General features: G+C 48.8%; 1 protein-coding gene across 3 annotated transcripts in view; it reads left to right on the plus strand.

Annotated features, from left to right (window-relative positions):
* Positions 1–15,820, plus strand: part of IFT43 (intraflagellar transport 43) — a 70,345-nt gene that overhangs the window by 28,162 nt on the left and 26,363 nt on the right. The gene's annotated exons all lie outside the window — the stretch shown is intronic.

Raw genomic sequence — 15,820 nt, forward strand, 5'->3', positions numbered from 1 at the left:
TTGTGGGATGTTATACAGCTAGGAAATAAAACTGAGCAATAAATAAGGGGACAGAAAAAAGAAGAAGACAGTTTAGGTTTTTTTGGTTAATACCTTAATGCTCACTTCTGGCAAACAGTAAGGAAAGTGATCTCTGAAGGGTTGAGCATTTAGCCTTTTCAGCTGGGGTAAAGAATGTGCTCTCTTCAGTTCTCTGCTCCTTCAAGATCTCTAGGAAAATAAGGGGAGTTCGCAAATAATCTGATATTTCTGGGACTGAACAGAGATGCCTGCTTCCCCACCCTTAAAGTTGCACATGGACACCCCTTCAGAGGTTGGTTTTTTTTTTTTTGATTCAACATTAAGAAGCCAAAAAAGGAACATTTGTTTTCCTTTTCAGATTAGCTCTGTGCTAATAATACAGCATGCAGTCCCTGTCACTACAGTTGATAGTCATTTGTGTTGAGTCCTAGTCTATGTTTTGCCCTAAAAACCCTTTCTGTTTTGGAGCTAGGTCCTTCTCTTAAAACGTGTGGCTTCCAGTAAAAACATAAGGTACAAGTGAATACTATTACTATAGCTAGCAGATACACTTCTGTAACACTTTTCATCTTGAGTTTTTCTGTATGGCCAACCCCAAATGTTAAAACATAATCAGCTCCACCCACTAAAATCATGACATTATCTTTAAAATCTTGCGGGGTTTCAAACTAATGTTGGGGTCTTTATCTTTGCCTTGGAGATCTTTTTTTTTTCTTTCTTCTAACGTTTTCTTCACAACAGTGAGGGCTAGAAACTTATTTTCGTCTTTTAAGTTAAAGATGGGAATTCTCTGCTTCCCTGGCACCAAGCTGTGGATTTATGAAAAACACTAAATGTGGTAAGAGATGGCAGTGATGGCCATTGAGGAAGTGGAGAGAGGAGACGTGACTACTTGGGTAAAGTCCTCGTTCTCTTTGCAATCCCAACAGCATTTCTCACACAGCAGGGGCTTGTTGGGAAAACCCAAATACTGTTTTTTTTTTGTTTTTTTTTTTTCCCCCTGCAGTGTGTTGTTCAGTTGGAGCTCTGAAAAAAAATATCCTGCTCATCAGCTTTTTATTACGATGTTAGGAACATCTGTTAGTGGGAATGATGCAATGAGCAGGCTTAGGCTGAATGACCCAAGCAATCTTAGTCTGTCAACCTAGTTGTTTGGGCCAGTTCCTAAAGTGCTGCTTTTCAGATCTCTTCCCCACCCTCCTCCTAATGCAAGGCCATGTGTGAAAGATGAAGGGAAAAACTCCCATTTCAGCTGGAGGTTGGTTTTTCCCCCCGTGTTTTTTAGTCACGTGTCTGAGAGATTCCCTTATGCTGGGGACTGCTGATCCCTGATCTAGACTGTGCGCCAGAGTGTGGCACATGAAGACATTTTGCTTGGCATGCCAACCCTTGGGGTGGATGGGTGGGGAAGCTGCAAGGGGTCCATTCCTTCTTGTGGCAGCACAGCCCCAGCCCCTTCCCTGCCCTCCATCCTGAGACGTGTGCACCTTACACCAGCAACAAGCCGGACAAGGACTCTGTGGACCCTAGTGCAGCCGCTTGCAGCCTCCTGGCTATATGCCACAGTTGGCTTGGGTTTTAGGCAGGCCCCTGCCACCTGCCAGGGAGCCTGGGCTGCTTGCAGCAGGTGGCAGGAAGGCTGCAAGCAGCTGCACCAGGGTCTGCAGAGCCCCAGTCTGGTTTGTTGGCAGCAGCGGGTGTACGTGCACCTTGGGATGGATGGCGGGGAAGGAGTTGAGGCTGTGCTGCCACAAGAAGGATCAGGCCCCTCGCAGCACCCCTGCCATCTGCCTCTGGCACACCAGCATCTTACAAATTGACATTGTGATTTTTTTTTTTGGCTTTCTGTCCAAAACCAGTGCTGACCTTTGGCCTTAGATTGATGCCTGTTCAGCTTCCCAGGTCCTTAGTTATGTGCTGTAGCCCAGGGATCAGTAAACTATGGCCCATGGACCAGATCCAGTCCATAAAGAAATTGTATCCAGCTTGCAAAGTCTGGATGGTGGCAGCATTTAGCAGCAAGGGAGGAATCAGCAGTAGATGGTGGCTGCAGCCAGGTCTCTGGCCTACCTTATGCTAAAATCCATTGATTTGGCTCACAGCTGCTTAAAGGTTGCTGACCCTTACTCCAGGAGATAAGCCTGAGAAATGAAGCTCTGAACTGTGCACTTTTTCTGCCTGAGGCTATGGGCAGGCAGCCCCTAGTGATTTGGGAAAGGGATTTGGGAGTATATCCAAGGGCGCCATTTGGTCCATGACTGGAAGGAGTGATAGCTCTGAGCTGACTTCTTCATGGAAGGAGTATTGGCTAAATGAAATCCTGGCCCTATTGAAAACAACCACAAAGCTCTTTCTGATTTCTTTGGAACCTGGATTTGACCTGGCTGTCAGAGCGGGGCTGCCTGTCTCAGTCTGCCACAGTGTAGGCAGAAGGGGCATAAACCTAAGGCACCAGGAGCGCTATAGAAAAGGAAATGGCAGAGCATGAGGGAGCAGTATGCCTGGTTCTGTAGCTCTGAGGAATGAGGTTCCTAGCTTTCCTTCCTGCTTGTTGGTATGGCTCATTCCTACCAGTGCCAGGGCCACCATACCTTTATTTATCACCTGGGGGCTCAGCATTTCTTGTGCTTTGCTGTAGTACTATCTCCCCCTTGTCCCAGCATAGCCTCTGTGTCCTTTGTGTTCCAGAGAGGTGTCCTTTCCCTCTGCCACATGCTGGCCAGAGTGCCTTTGTTTCTGCTTCTTTTCTCAATGAGTTAGTAACAACAGCAGCTTCCTCTTTGCTGCCCTGTAGACCCTCAGTTTGGATCCATATTGCGCAGCACAGCCAGAGTTCATGGCTAAGTTTGGTTCATGTTCAGTCAGTTCCAGCTTAAACTGTAGCTCCTGACCACCAGGAAGGTGATCACTGGGCACATTTATTATTTTGTTCTGTTGAGTGATCAGGGCACCTGTTTGGACTTTTATCTTCCTTATACGTCCTTTCCATACACGCTCTGCCAGTGTGCCTCTGCATAGCCCCCCACATAGACAAGAGAGGAGGCTTTTTCTGGAAGGTCCACTCATTCCTCTCTGAAACTGCCAGCAAGAGAACTACTTAAGGTATGACAATGTTGGACACCTGGGGAGGGACAGATTGCTTTAAGCCGGGGTGGACAAAGTCCGGCCTGCGGGCCAGATCAGGCCTTCAGCAGACTTCATTTCCCAGGAGCCCCTGCCCATGTCACTGCAGCCATTTTCCATGGAGACCCCAGGAGCAGCAGGGCTGTGACACCAAGGGGCCAGCGCTTCCATGGAGATGAGTCCCAGCAGTGCTGGTAGAGCGTGCAGCTAAGTGGGGAGCTGTTTCAGGGCTGGGATCTTGCAGTGGTGACAGCGTGGTCCAGAGCCAGGGCAGAGCTGCGATCCCCTGCCTGCACACCACTGTAACCATTCTCCTTTCCAGCCCTCATATGCCCCTTACTGCAGGGCAGTGTAAGATGTATTAGGAGGATTGTCTGGAGTACTGCGTCCAGTTTTGGCCCCCCCACGACAGAAGGGATGTGGACAAATGGGAGAGTCTAGCAGAACGCAATGAAAATGATGAGGGGGCTGGGATACATGACTTCTGAGGAGAGGCTGAGGGAACTTGGCTTATTTAGTCTGGAGAAGAGAAGACTGAGAGGGGATTTAATAGCAGCTTTCAACTTCCTGAAGAGGGGTACCAAAGAAGATGGAGCCAGACTGTTCCCAGTAGTGAGAGATGACAAAACAAGGGGGAACAGTCTCAAGTTGCAGCAAGGGAAATTTAGGTTAGATATTCGGAAAACCTTTTTCACTAGGAGAGGTTACTAAAGCACTGGTACAGGTTACCAAAAGAGGTTGTGAAATCTCTATCCTTGGAGGTTTTTAAGACCTGGCTTGATAGCCTTGGCTGGGATGATCTAGTTGGGGCTGGCCCTACATTGAGCAGGGGGTTGGACTAGATGGCCTCCTGAGGTCCCTTTCAACCCTCATTTTCTATGATTCTGTGATTTCGTCACTGGCGATGCCCAAGACTTTTCTGCTGCCTGCAGTCCTGAAGAAAAAAGAGAAAAAAAAAGGGTCTGCGGGGGGATTTTTCCTCTGTGCCCAAGGACCTGGACTGGAGATCTACAAAATTCTTGTGGAATTGGTCTGAAAGAGTGTTAGTGGTAGGACTGGTAAGGGGAGTGAATAGGGTTTGTTCCTGGATCTGTCACTGACTTTGTATCTGACTGTAGGTGAGTTGCTTCTTGTTTCCATGCCTCAGTGTCCCTCTCTCTAAAACAGAGAGAGCAGCATGGACTGGACTGGACTGCCCTTGGAGTTCTGGCTGGGTGAGAAATAGCACTTGTGCATCATTTTTGATTTAGTACCATATTTTCTCACATATACACACACTGGAATAAGATCCATTACCTTGTTTTTGCAAGGTCAAATGAGGAAAAAAAGACCTCTTTGCCGTAAGTAACTGGGTAGTAGCAGCTAGGGAGCTAGGCCTGCTCACTGTTCTGCTCTCTATGGATTACTTGCAAATTTTACTTGAGCTTTCACCACCAAAGATTAAGCAACAGAAACTGCTCTTCATGTATTTCCTCACATATAATGTACACTCCAGTTTCTAGCAGCTGGTTTTTAAAAAGTGAGTTGTTTTATGCAAGCCAATATGGTTTCACTGGTGCTACGATTCTATGGACAGAGGTGCCATAGGCCTCAGACTGTAACTCCCTATAACCTGCTGCGGTGATAGTAGTACACAACTGTCAATCCTTCTGGATCATGATGTCTGCATAAGAGGTCACCAGGACCTTCATTACATACAGGTGCATAGGAGTGGAGGCTGCCCAGACATTTCATTCCCCCTTTAGACCGTTGAGACAAAATGGAAAGATGACTGAATCCAGACGTTCGGGGCCTCAATAGCTGTAGTTATATGTGTGCCTGGGGGTTGAGCCCAGGTCTCCCATGTGACAGACAAGGATTCTGACACTGAAGCACAATGGCAGGCTGCTGTGGTGATAGGCACTAATGAAAAACCTGAGCAAGGGCATATGTGTGCTTTTGTTTGCCTTTTTCTTCCTACCTGGACCTGAATTGCAGTCTGTTTCCTAGAAGCAAGAGGGCTTGTGTCCCTCTCTGTGTCTCTGAGCCTGGCAGGCTGCATTGGGGTGGGTATGTTTTCTTTGGCAGCACAGCGGCAGAAAGCTGGCCAGGGATTAGAATTCTCCAAACATAGCTCATTGCTCTGTTCTCCGTTTGATCAACCCACTCTCTTAAAACAAAAAGGATCTCTGAACATTGCAACTTTCCCTTTTTGTCTTGTCTTTTAGTTCTTTCAGCAAGAGGGCAACTGAAAGCAGTTTTTGGTTATAGGTGATTCATGAAAGAGAAGTGGCTTAGAAAACAGGCCATAAAATATGTTTGTGCTCATTAATTTCTCAGACTGAGAAATTTCCCCCTTCCAAGTTCTGCAAAGGCTGCACCCTTCCAACCTACATCTCCTGGCCTCTCCACTATTGTTCCAGCTCTAGACTCTCCTTCAGGACTCAGCTGGTGCCCCTCCTTTCTGACGTGTTCTCTGACCCTTCCAGATCTGCTCTGGCTCTTTTCCACTGGGGAATGGTGAGGCAGCAAAATAAACTCTCTTGCCGTTTGCTCTCTTAATACTTTGTCTTTCATTTGGGAAGCTGGCCTCTGGAGAATCACACTTCCTGCTCTGAGGACAGGAGCACCCCCAGTTAATGGACTCTGATCTCTGCTTGCAGAATGTCTGGTACTTGCCAATGGCAGAAGTCGCTCCCCTCTGAGGGAAAGGTTACTTGTTTTCAGGGAGGTGTACCTGGCTCAGTGCCCATGTGATGTTACTGCAGTTCTCCAAGGATGGAACTGGGCACAGGGAGGGACTTCAAGCATGTAAATTGTACAGGCATGTAACAAAAAGGCAGATACTGGGGAGGAATTCAAGTGCAGATACTGGGGAGAGTTTCCCAGTGAACAGACACTGTTAAAACAGCCCTGAAAAGCCCAGGGGCTAGATATTAAGGACCAATCTTGCACTGGATTGGAGGTAAGGATCAGGACTTTTCCATTTGAGCTGTGGAGCTTGTGGGTTGGTGGGGTTAAGGGTCAGGAATTTTTCCACACCCATCGCCCTGTATATCCAATGCACTTCCATGATGGGGCACCTGTGTCATTGGAGTTACATTATTCTGTCCCCATAAGTCATGTGCACCCTCTGGGGATCTAGGTAGCATGGTGAGTAACCGCGTGAGCTGCTGGGAGTAGTGCAGACCATACTCTTGCCCTTTCACAGGTACCTGCTTTTCCTGCCTTATCAGTCCAGAGCTGACTTGGGACCCAGATGTCCATGTGGTAGCATGTGAGGCTTCTAGATCTCCCACTGCCCTAAGCAACACCTCAAACTTTCCCTAACCAAGAGGGGCATGTAAAGCAGCCTGAAGGAAGAGGCATGCATCCTTCCCACATGGGTCACACTGGATTTCATGGGCTTTTTCTGTGGTAAGCACCCAGTTTAGCTCTCCTGTAGTGTCACCTGTGGAGTGCATGGAGTTTCACCTCGAGCCTGACGGGGATGTTATTTGAAGTGTGGTCAGCAGGGGGCAAGCTTTACACAGGAATAGTCCTGCACACAATCTAGGGCAGCTTCAGTCTTACCTGTCTAATAGAGACTGCCAGCCTGTTGACAGGGCTGACTTGGTCCTTCAGCTCCTCTTAAAGTAGCAGGGATGAAATGTTCAGGGAGAAGCTGACTGCAGCATAGCAGTGACCAGGGCACGGTGGGGAGAGCTGTCTGGGGTGGGCATTGTGTTTCCAGTGGAGGATGAGTATTCCCCAGATGTCTTGTTGCAGCTTTCCTTTGCAAGTAGCTCTGTCCTTTGGGGATAGGTTTGAGGGCTGTTTTCTCAGTGTAGGAGGTGAGAGAGTAGAGTTGGTTTCTCAGTGTAGGTGCCACTCAGCATGTGGCACCATTTCTGATTTTACCCAGCTTCCCAGCTGTGTTGATTGGGACCCACTGAGGACTGCCATGCCCGGGTCCCTCTAGCGCAGGGGCAGCTTTATCCATGGACCAGGAAGTTCCTGTTCTTTCATTCCCTGGATGTGGTGCAAACTGCTTGTTGTTGCTGGTTGTTACAGGAGGAGGGTGATGGTAGAAGTGAAGTAGCTGGGGCTCCGCTTCTAGTTCACTTGAGATCTCTGAAGGATAATCATGGATAGTCTGAGCCTGAATCCACCCCCTGCCATCCTTGCCAGTGAAATTGATGGAAACTTCCAGCAAGATGTTTTTCCTGCCTGTTGAAAACAGCTCCTGGGCAAGTGGAATGTCATGTGCATGCAGTCACACTACTGGTCCTCTGGTCATCCCTGGCAGCCCTTTCCGCTACATTAAGATCCACGGTTTACCTCAGCAAGCCACATGTTGCTTTCCTTGTTCTCACCTGGGTCCCTCACCCTCCTGCTGCCTGCCTTGTAGTGCATCCATGTGTTACCAGTGTGCTGAGCACTCGCAGGCTGACCTCCTGGTACTCAGCTGTATCTTGAGGACATGCTGTCCTGCGGCACAGAAGTATAACTAGGGCCCTCCATGAGCTGTGGACATTAAAAGATTTCAAGGACATTTGCCCCCATTCATCCCAGTTATGTCCCCTGCTCAAATAGGTTAACGGTGTCTAATTAACCACTGAACATTGTCATGCTGCATAAAGATAGCATCCGCGCTGTTCTCTGAGCCTTGCTACTTTATCTCCATTTAGATCTCCATGGTATTCCATTAAATGAGAAAGAAACAGTTTAACAGAGATGATGTCTACATTAGAACTGCCTTTTACCCTTCAGCACATCACTTGTGAGAGCTTCTGAGGCAGCTCAGCCACCCTTTTGGGGGAGGGGGAGGGCGTGCATGGCCTGGAGAATCACCCCCTCACCCTGTCCGTGGTAGATGGTTAGGGGGCTTTCTGATGGTGAGGTAGAGTGACATAGGGCAAAGAGATGTTTTCAAAGTGGGGGCAGGTCCATCTGCAGAAGTTGCAGGTCTTTCCCTAGGGGACAGTAGGCCACAGGCCGGGATTTCTCTTTCAGGACACAGGGTAGGGGGGATGCAAGGGCCTCATAACAAGAAGACCCCAGAACTCTACTGGAGCTCATCCCATCACACATTTTCTGTGGCATCAACACTTCTAAAGTAAAGTGAAACGTGGAAGCTGGCTGGAGCTGCAGAGAATATTCCAGGGAATCTGGTAAATATGAGAACAGTAGAAACCTCCTTATGAAGAGTTTGAATAGAGATGACCATGTATGCGAGCCAATCTAGGTCCTCTGTCCCCTGGAAAGGAATTTGCTTAATCAGGAGAAATTAGAGGTGCAGAGAATGGACATACAGGCACTTGGGTACCACAGGGATGGTTGAGTGCACATTGGCTAACTGGATAACTAGCAGTGGCTGGCTTTGTGGGAGGCCATTTTCAAGGAAGCTGTTGATTTTGTGGTGTTTTCAGGCACCCAACAAATGCTTGTTTCTATATGTGTTATCCCATTCACATTGTTCTGACTGTCTTTGTCCAAACAAGTGAGAAGAAATGCATACGAAACCTCCTCAAATGTGCTTAAACCCAAGCTCTTCCCTGCTCTGCCTTAGCTCATCTGTGCAAGGCTACCATCCGCCGTAAAGCTGGCAAGTCAGTCAGCAACACAGAAGTCCTTGACTTCAGAAAAGCTGACTTTGACAAGCTCAAGAGGCTTGTCGGTCAGGCCCTTAGGGACCATGACCCCAGGGAGATGGGAATTCAAGAAGAGTGGTTGCTTCTCAAGGAAGCGATCCTCAATGCACAATAGCTAAATCTATTCAAACACGGAGGAAAGGCAGCAAGAAGGCACAGCAGCCCTCCTGGCTCTCCAGGGACCTAGCGGACCTCCTACGGCTAAAAAGGAAAGCCTACAAAGGATGGAGGACGGGATTCACCTCCAAGGCGGATTATTCTGCACTGGTCCGGTCCTGCAGGGAGCAAACCAGGAAAGCCAAGGCTGCAACTGAACTCCAACTAGCTTCAAGCATCAAGGACAACAAAAAGTCTTTTTTCAGATATGTGGGGAGCCAGAGGAAAAGCAAGGGCATGTTGGACCCCTGCTAAACCAGATGGGGCAACTGACAACTGACGCCCAGGAAAAAGCCAACCTATTAAATAGGTACTTTGCATCAGTCTTTCATCAGTCCCATGGGACGCCCATGCCTGCTATGGGACAGGGAGATCCGGGTGATGGGGATCCCCTACCCTTCATAAATGCTGACCTCGTGAAGGAACACCTTGAGAAGCTGGATACCTTCAAGTCAGCTGGCCCTGACAACCTGCACCCCAGGGTACTCAAGGAGCTGGCGAGCGTCATAGCCCAGCCCCTGGCACGGATCTTTGAAAACTCCTGGCGCTCTGGTGTAGTACCCGAAGACTGGAAGAAGGGCAATGTGGTGCTGATCTTCAAGAAAGGGAGGAGAGTGGATCCGGCTAACTACAGGCCCATTAGCCTGACTTCTATCCTGGGGAAGATCTTAGAAAAGTTTATTAAGGAGGCCATCCTTGAGGGACTGGCCCGGGCTAATGCTCTAAGGGATAGCCAGCACGGGTTTGTTGCGGGTAGGTCTTGTTTGACCAATCTCATTTCCTTCTATGGCCAGGTGACCTATCACCTGGACCAGGGAGAAGAGATTGATGTCATATATCTTGACTTCAAAAAAGCTTTTGATCTGGTATCCCATGATCACCTCTTGGCCAAACTGCCCAGTTGTGGCCTTGGCTCCACCATGATCCGCTGGCTGGGAAACTGACTCTGTGGTCGGACCCAGAGGGTTGTAATTGATGACAGTCACTCATTGTGGTGCCCTGTGACCAGTGGGGTCCCTCAAGGCTCTGTCCTTGGACCCATACTGTTCAACATCTTCATTAATTATGTAGACATTGGAGTCAGGAGTGGATTGGCCAAGTTCGCCGATGACACCAAACTTTGGGGCAAAGCATCCACACCAGAAGATAGGCGGATGATCCACGCTGACCTGGACAAGCTCAGCAAATGGGCAGATGAGAACCTGATGGTGTTTAACACCAAAAAATGCAGGGTTCTCCACCTTGGGAGGAAAAACCTGCAGCTTCCTTATAGGCTTGGCAGTGCTACGTTGGTTAGCACTACAGAAGAAAGAGACTTGGGGGTCATCATTGACCACAAGATGAACATAAGCCTGCAATGTGATGCTGCGGCTAGTAAAGAGACCAAAATGCTGGCGTGCATCCATAGATGCTTCTCGAGCAAATCCCAGGACGTCATTCTCCCCTTGTACTCGGCCTTGGTGAGGCCGCAGCTGGAGTACTGAGTCCAGTTTTGGGCTCCACAATTCAAAAAGGATGTGGAGAAGCTTGAGAGAGTCCAGAGGAGAGCCACGTGCATGATCAGAGGTCAGGAAAATAGATCTTACGATGATAGGCTGAGAGACATGGGACTCTTTAGCCTGGAAAAGCGCAGGCTCAGGGGTGATCTGATGGCCACCTATAAGTTTATCAGGGGTGACCACCAGGATCTGGGGGAACGTTTGTTCACCAGAGCGCCCCAAGGGATGACTAGGTTGAACGGTCACAAACTCCTGCAAGACCGCTTCAGGCTGGACATAAGGAAGAATTTCTTTACTGTCCGAGCCCCAAGGTCTGGAACAGTCTGCCAGCGGAGGTGGTTCAAGCACCTACACTGAACACCTTCAAGAGTAAATTGGATGCTTATCTTGCTGGGATCCTATGACCCCAGCTGACTTCCTGCCCTTTGGCAGGGGGCTGGACTCGATGATCTCCCGATGTCCCTTCCAGCCCTAATGTCTATGAAATCTATGAAATATGTTCTTGTGGTGGAAAAGAAAATGATAGGGCCACTCGCATGATCAGGGGGCAGCAGGGCAGGCCCTGTGAGGAGAGGCTACAAGACATAAGCCTGTTCAGCCTCCATAAGAGAAGGCTGAAAGGGGATCTGGTGGCTGTCTATAAACTGGCCAAGGGAAGCCAGAAGGCAATGGGAGAGTCCCTTTTCCCTCGAGCACTACTGGGAGTAACAAGGAATAACAGCCATAAGTTGATGGAGAGTAGATTCAGGCTAAACATTAGGAGGCACTACTTCATAGTCAGGACGGCTATGATCTGGAATCAACTTCCAGGGTAAGTGGTGCTGGCTCCTACTCTGGGGGTTTTTAAGAGGAGGTTAGATGAACGTCTTGTTGGGGTCATTTGACCCCAATACTGTTTCCTGCCATGGCAGGGGGTTGTACTAGATGATCTGCTCAGGTCCCTTCCGACCCTAGGAACTATGAAACTATGAAGCCCCCTCAATTGGCATGTTGCTCCCACTGCTGTTCCTGTTTGACAGGGCACAGAAAAGGCTCATCCCTTCTGAAAAGATGGGGTTAGATTATATATTTGGGGGCCCAGTTAAGTTTTGCTGCTATTTTTTATCTACGGCTGTGCAGAAATAGGTTTTGGGGTTTGGGCAGCTGAATGGGAACAGAAGCAGAATTTTGATTTTGACTGGATCCAGATCTCTCTGTTGTTTTTCAGGTTCTTTTTGTCTGTTTGCTTTTGTTTGTCCTCTTTACTGAAGGAAGAATTGGTGGTGCCAGGGCTCCCTTTCAGTTCATGGTCCAGCGGTTAGGGCACTTGCCCAGGATCTGAGTTGTTTTCTCTTCTCCCTGAGGGGATTCAAATCCATATTTCCCTGGGTCCTGGAGAAGGTCCTGACCTCAGGGTCTACAGTGTTCTGGGGTGGGGGTAGAAGGGTTCTCCTGGTCACTTGCTGATCTGTTCCACTTGGCATAAACAATTAGGTATTCAGTGGTACAAGCACTTTGATCCAGGTGAGGGGTCCTAACTGGTGGACTGCAGTGGTTCCCAAACTTTTTTATACTGTGGACTGGCAAACTCACTCAAAGAATTTTGGCAGACTGGATATAGAAGCAATTTAATTTACATATTTAAATTTAATTTTTATATTGTTTGGGTTGTGAGGATCAGATCAAGTTGAGGCAGCCATGGGTACCTGGGACCCTGCAGGGAAGGAGGCTTTGCAGGTGGTGGCCCAGGGGGTCCCAGCTGGGGCTGCCTGGGAAGAAGAGGTTCTGCTGCCTTCCTTCCCTAGGAGCAAGCAGCAGCAGAGCCACTTCCCTGCCCTTTGCCCCAGGCATTCCCCCCTTCCCCCCTGCTCCCAGCTGCAGGCCGGGCTGGGGGGTCCTGCCCAGCCTGGTGCGGGCCCCAGTATCTGCTGCATGGGCAGCATCTCACCAGGCACGGCCACGGTGTTGGGAGTGGGACAGAACATATGGAACCAGCTGCCTCCCTCCTGAGGCTGCCCCACTGCCCAGCTTTAACCCAGGCAGACAGACAACCCGGCAGCCAACACTTCACGGCCTGGTACTGAGCTGTGGCCTGGTGGTTGGGAACCTCTGGACTAGAGAGTCATTCTTTGTCTCACTCTCTGACTCAGTGCATATTTAAATATCTCTTGCAAAGTGATATACCAGCCACAGTAGAAACAGAGCCACTCCCCTTGTCCCCTGCTCACAACCCCCATTCTGCAGTCTGGTGGCTGGAGCCCTTTCTTGGGTTTATTTCCTCTTAGGCAAAGAGACTGAACATGCCTCTTCCAGGCCCTGAGTTAGTGCTCTAACTGCATTGGATAAAAGGTGGCATCCTCTTCTCCAGCATTGTGAATCTAGCTCAGAATTTTTTCCCCAGCTGAAATGCTGTGGGGAATTTGCTAGTAGTGTTGGAATAGCCCATATGTTTTTGGGTTTTTTTCAATGAATCTTGTATTTGGAAATGTTGCCCACCTGTGCTTTTCTCATGACTTACTGCTTGTATTTCAGTGGCACTCACAGACCTGATTGTGTGGCATTGTAGGAACACACGTTCCACTAGATTATATGTGGATGGGTGCAGACATCACCTTTTTGTTATATGCTTGTACAGTACCTGGTCCTGACCCTGAACATAGTCTTTAGGCACAACCACAATACAAAGAATAAATCACTTAATTGGATATTGATTAGTAGATTCACGTCTCAGCCTTTCGTGCTGACAATGTTCCAACCACCATTTTTGTATAATTAAAAGAAAAATACCCTTAGATACCTTCTGAGCCTTGCCATTACTTGACTCATTTGTAAATGCTAATCCGTTTTTTGCATTTTAACCCAACTGGGGTTTTCTTGCAGTCCCAAATTCTTATTTGGGTTTAGGAACATTAACTACTTATCTTGAGTGTTAATTTGTAGCCTCCACCAGACATCCAGCTTTAGCATATTCCCTATCCGTAAACTGCTGTTTATCTGCTGCTCCTTGGATGAACAAGTCTTAGCAACTGGGCAAAGCTAAAAGAAGCTGAAGTTGTTAAGGGACATAATATAAGACAAGAATGGGGCCACTGGAAATGTATGGAGGCTCTTGCTAACTTCCTTAGAAATTCTTTTCTACCCAGAGTCAGGACCAAAGAGCACTGTTCTCATGGCATGTATTTCCTTATTGCTTCAGATCAGTTCTTTGTGTGTTATGGCAAGGAAAAGGCAGGTGAGTCTTTGGACTGCTCCCGCAGAGACAACAGGTGTGGGAATGGGCAGCAGGTAGTCTTTTTCTGTGAGGGACAGCTGTGACTGTACATGGGATATTTTGGGCCTTGTTGGTGTCAGGATTTTTTTGACAAACCAGAGGGAGTTCAGGGGAAAGGAAGAGGCTGGTGGGATTGGCAGACTCCTGGGAGTAGTAAGATAAGTTAAGTCTGTGTAGAGTGGCCGACTGATGACTAGGGAATGAGAGAGGCTAGGCACAAGGATCTGAAGAATATAATTGCCAAGAAAAAAGAAGAGTTATTTAGGGGCATGCAAGGGGCCAACACCAGCAATAGTGACGATTTAGAGTCAGAGCTGACCCTAAGGGCCCGGGGCAAATCAGCCTGTGCAGGGCCCCCTTATGAGAGCTGGGTGGCATGGGCTGCAGAGCAGGATGGAGGCAGCAGCCCTGGCCCTGATGCTGACGGTGCTGTTTGTCCAGGGGGGTGGTTGTGGAGGGTGTCTAGCTCAGGGCAGCCAAGGTGAGAGCCAGGTTAGACAGGGCTGGGGATGCCCATGCAGTGGGGGGCCCTGAGCCAAGCTGAGTGCCTGGCAGCCTTGCAGGGGCACGGAGGGGAGCTAGGCAACGCCTCTGTTGTAGCCCTCAGATGTCAAAGCATGGGACCTCCCAAAGCACAGGGCCTGGGGTGGTCACCCTGATTTGCCATATCCTAGGGACAGCCCTGTTTAGAGTGAACATCCAGAAAGTGTTTCTGCTGTTTGGGCTGCAGTATTGTCTCCTAGTTCTGGGAAGGGATAGAAATGCCTGCTGCTTGGGATGGGTGAAAGCTGTGGAAAATCAGCTGTAGGGAACATTTGGCTAAGCAGAAATATGTGTGATGGGGTGTTCTTCACACTTCCTTTCTGCTCTACTTGTCAAATTCTTTCCATGGAGTTTACAGCCTGTAGCCTCAGCTGGCGTTGGGCTCCTAGGCCACTTCTTTCCTCTTTTTGGGTTAGCAGGGAGTTAGTTGGTTATACAAACCTGTGAATTGGCTGTGGGGGGAGGGCTGGGGGTGAACCTAGCCCTTAACACTGGTGAAGACCCAAATCCAGATTCGGAGCTTCTGTAAGTGGCTGTAACTCTGGCTCTTACAGTGGAATTGTATCCAACTGTATCTGTCCCAAAGCCACTGATTCAGTGAAAGCTCCAGTGAGGAGCACTCCCACTGTCTCTGTTTTTCTCAAGATATAAGACTTCCTCAGCTCCCCCCGTCATAAAAGAGACTCCTCTGTGTCCTGTTCTACACTTAGGTGTGCACTTATGTTCTGCACGTCAGGGCTACGTGAGGGGCTGGGGCTGTTGGCATAGAGAGCTGGATGAGTGAAGGAGAGGCATCTAACCATCTCACCCAGGTGCTTCAAATGGGGAAATGCAAGAAAATGGAAATGGCTGAGGCTTCCTAGGCCAGGGTGCATGGGAAAAGAAAGGCCCGTGTATTTCCTGTCATGGAGCCCTGACTCCCAGGAGAGGGGAGCATATTTATTCCCAACGCGCAGTGTTAGAACTTCATTCTGCAAAATGGCCAAAGCAATCAGCGAGTGATGGAGTATCTGCTAAAAAGAAACCTGGCATTTAATTAACTTTTCAAAGTGCTGGTTCAGCAACCTCCATGTTTTACATTTTGAATATTGAACAAGCATCCCTAATCGGAGCTGAATTACTTCTGGGCTTGCTGGGGTGGAGAGCGAGAGAACTGCCATTCGCCAGCACCTCCCCCCACTATATTATTATGAACTCCTGTTAACTCAGCCGGATCAGCCCTGATTTACTGCAGTGACAGCATGTCGGACCTGAACTTTCCCAGGCTGAAGTGGAGCTTCTGGGTGAAGAAGGCATCGGACAGTGTTTGTCTGTGGTTGAGGGCAGAAGGAACCTCCTGGTCTCCAGGGGTGTAGTCTGGAAATTAGCTTGGTATTTTCCCATTCACACTGAGGCAGGGGAAACTTCACCTGTAGCTTTTGGGATGAGGGAGTATTTAGAAACACAGAGAGCAGAGAGTTGCTCTTGCTGGTATCTGACCTGGTTCCTCCTGGGATGCTATTGTTCCTGTTTAACCCTTTATTTGCACTAAGCCAGCACCACTTGTGTGCACCTTGGAGAGATACGGTCTCTTGTTTTATGCCCAAGGTCACCTGTGTCCTCAGGAAAATCTGAAG

The sequence above is a fragment of the Crocodylus siamensis genome, chromosome 2 (genome assembly GCF_052110815.1).
Source record: "Crocodylus siamensis isolate JL-2025a chromosome 2, ASM5211081v1, whole genome shotgun sequence".
Taxonomy (NCBI): Eukaryota; Metazoa; Chordata; order Crocodylia; family Crocodylidae; genus Crocodylus; species Crocodylus siamensis.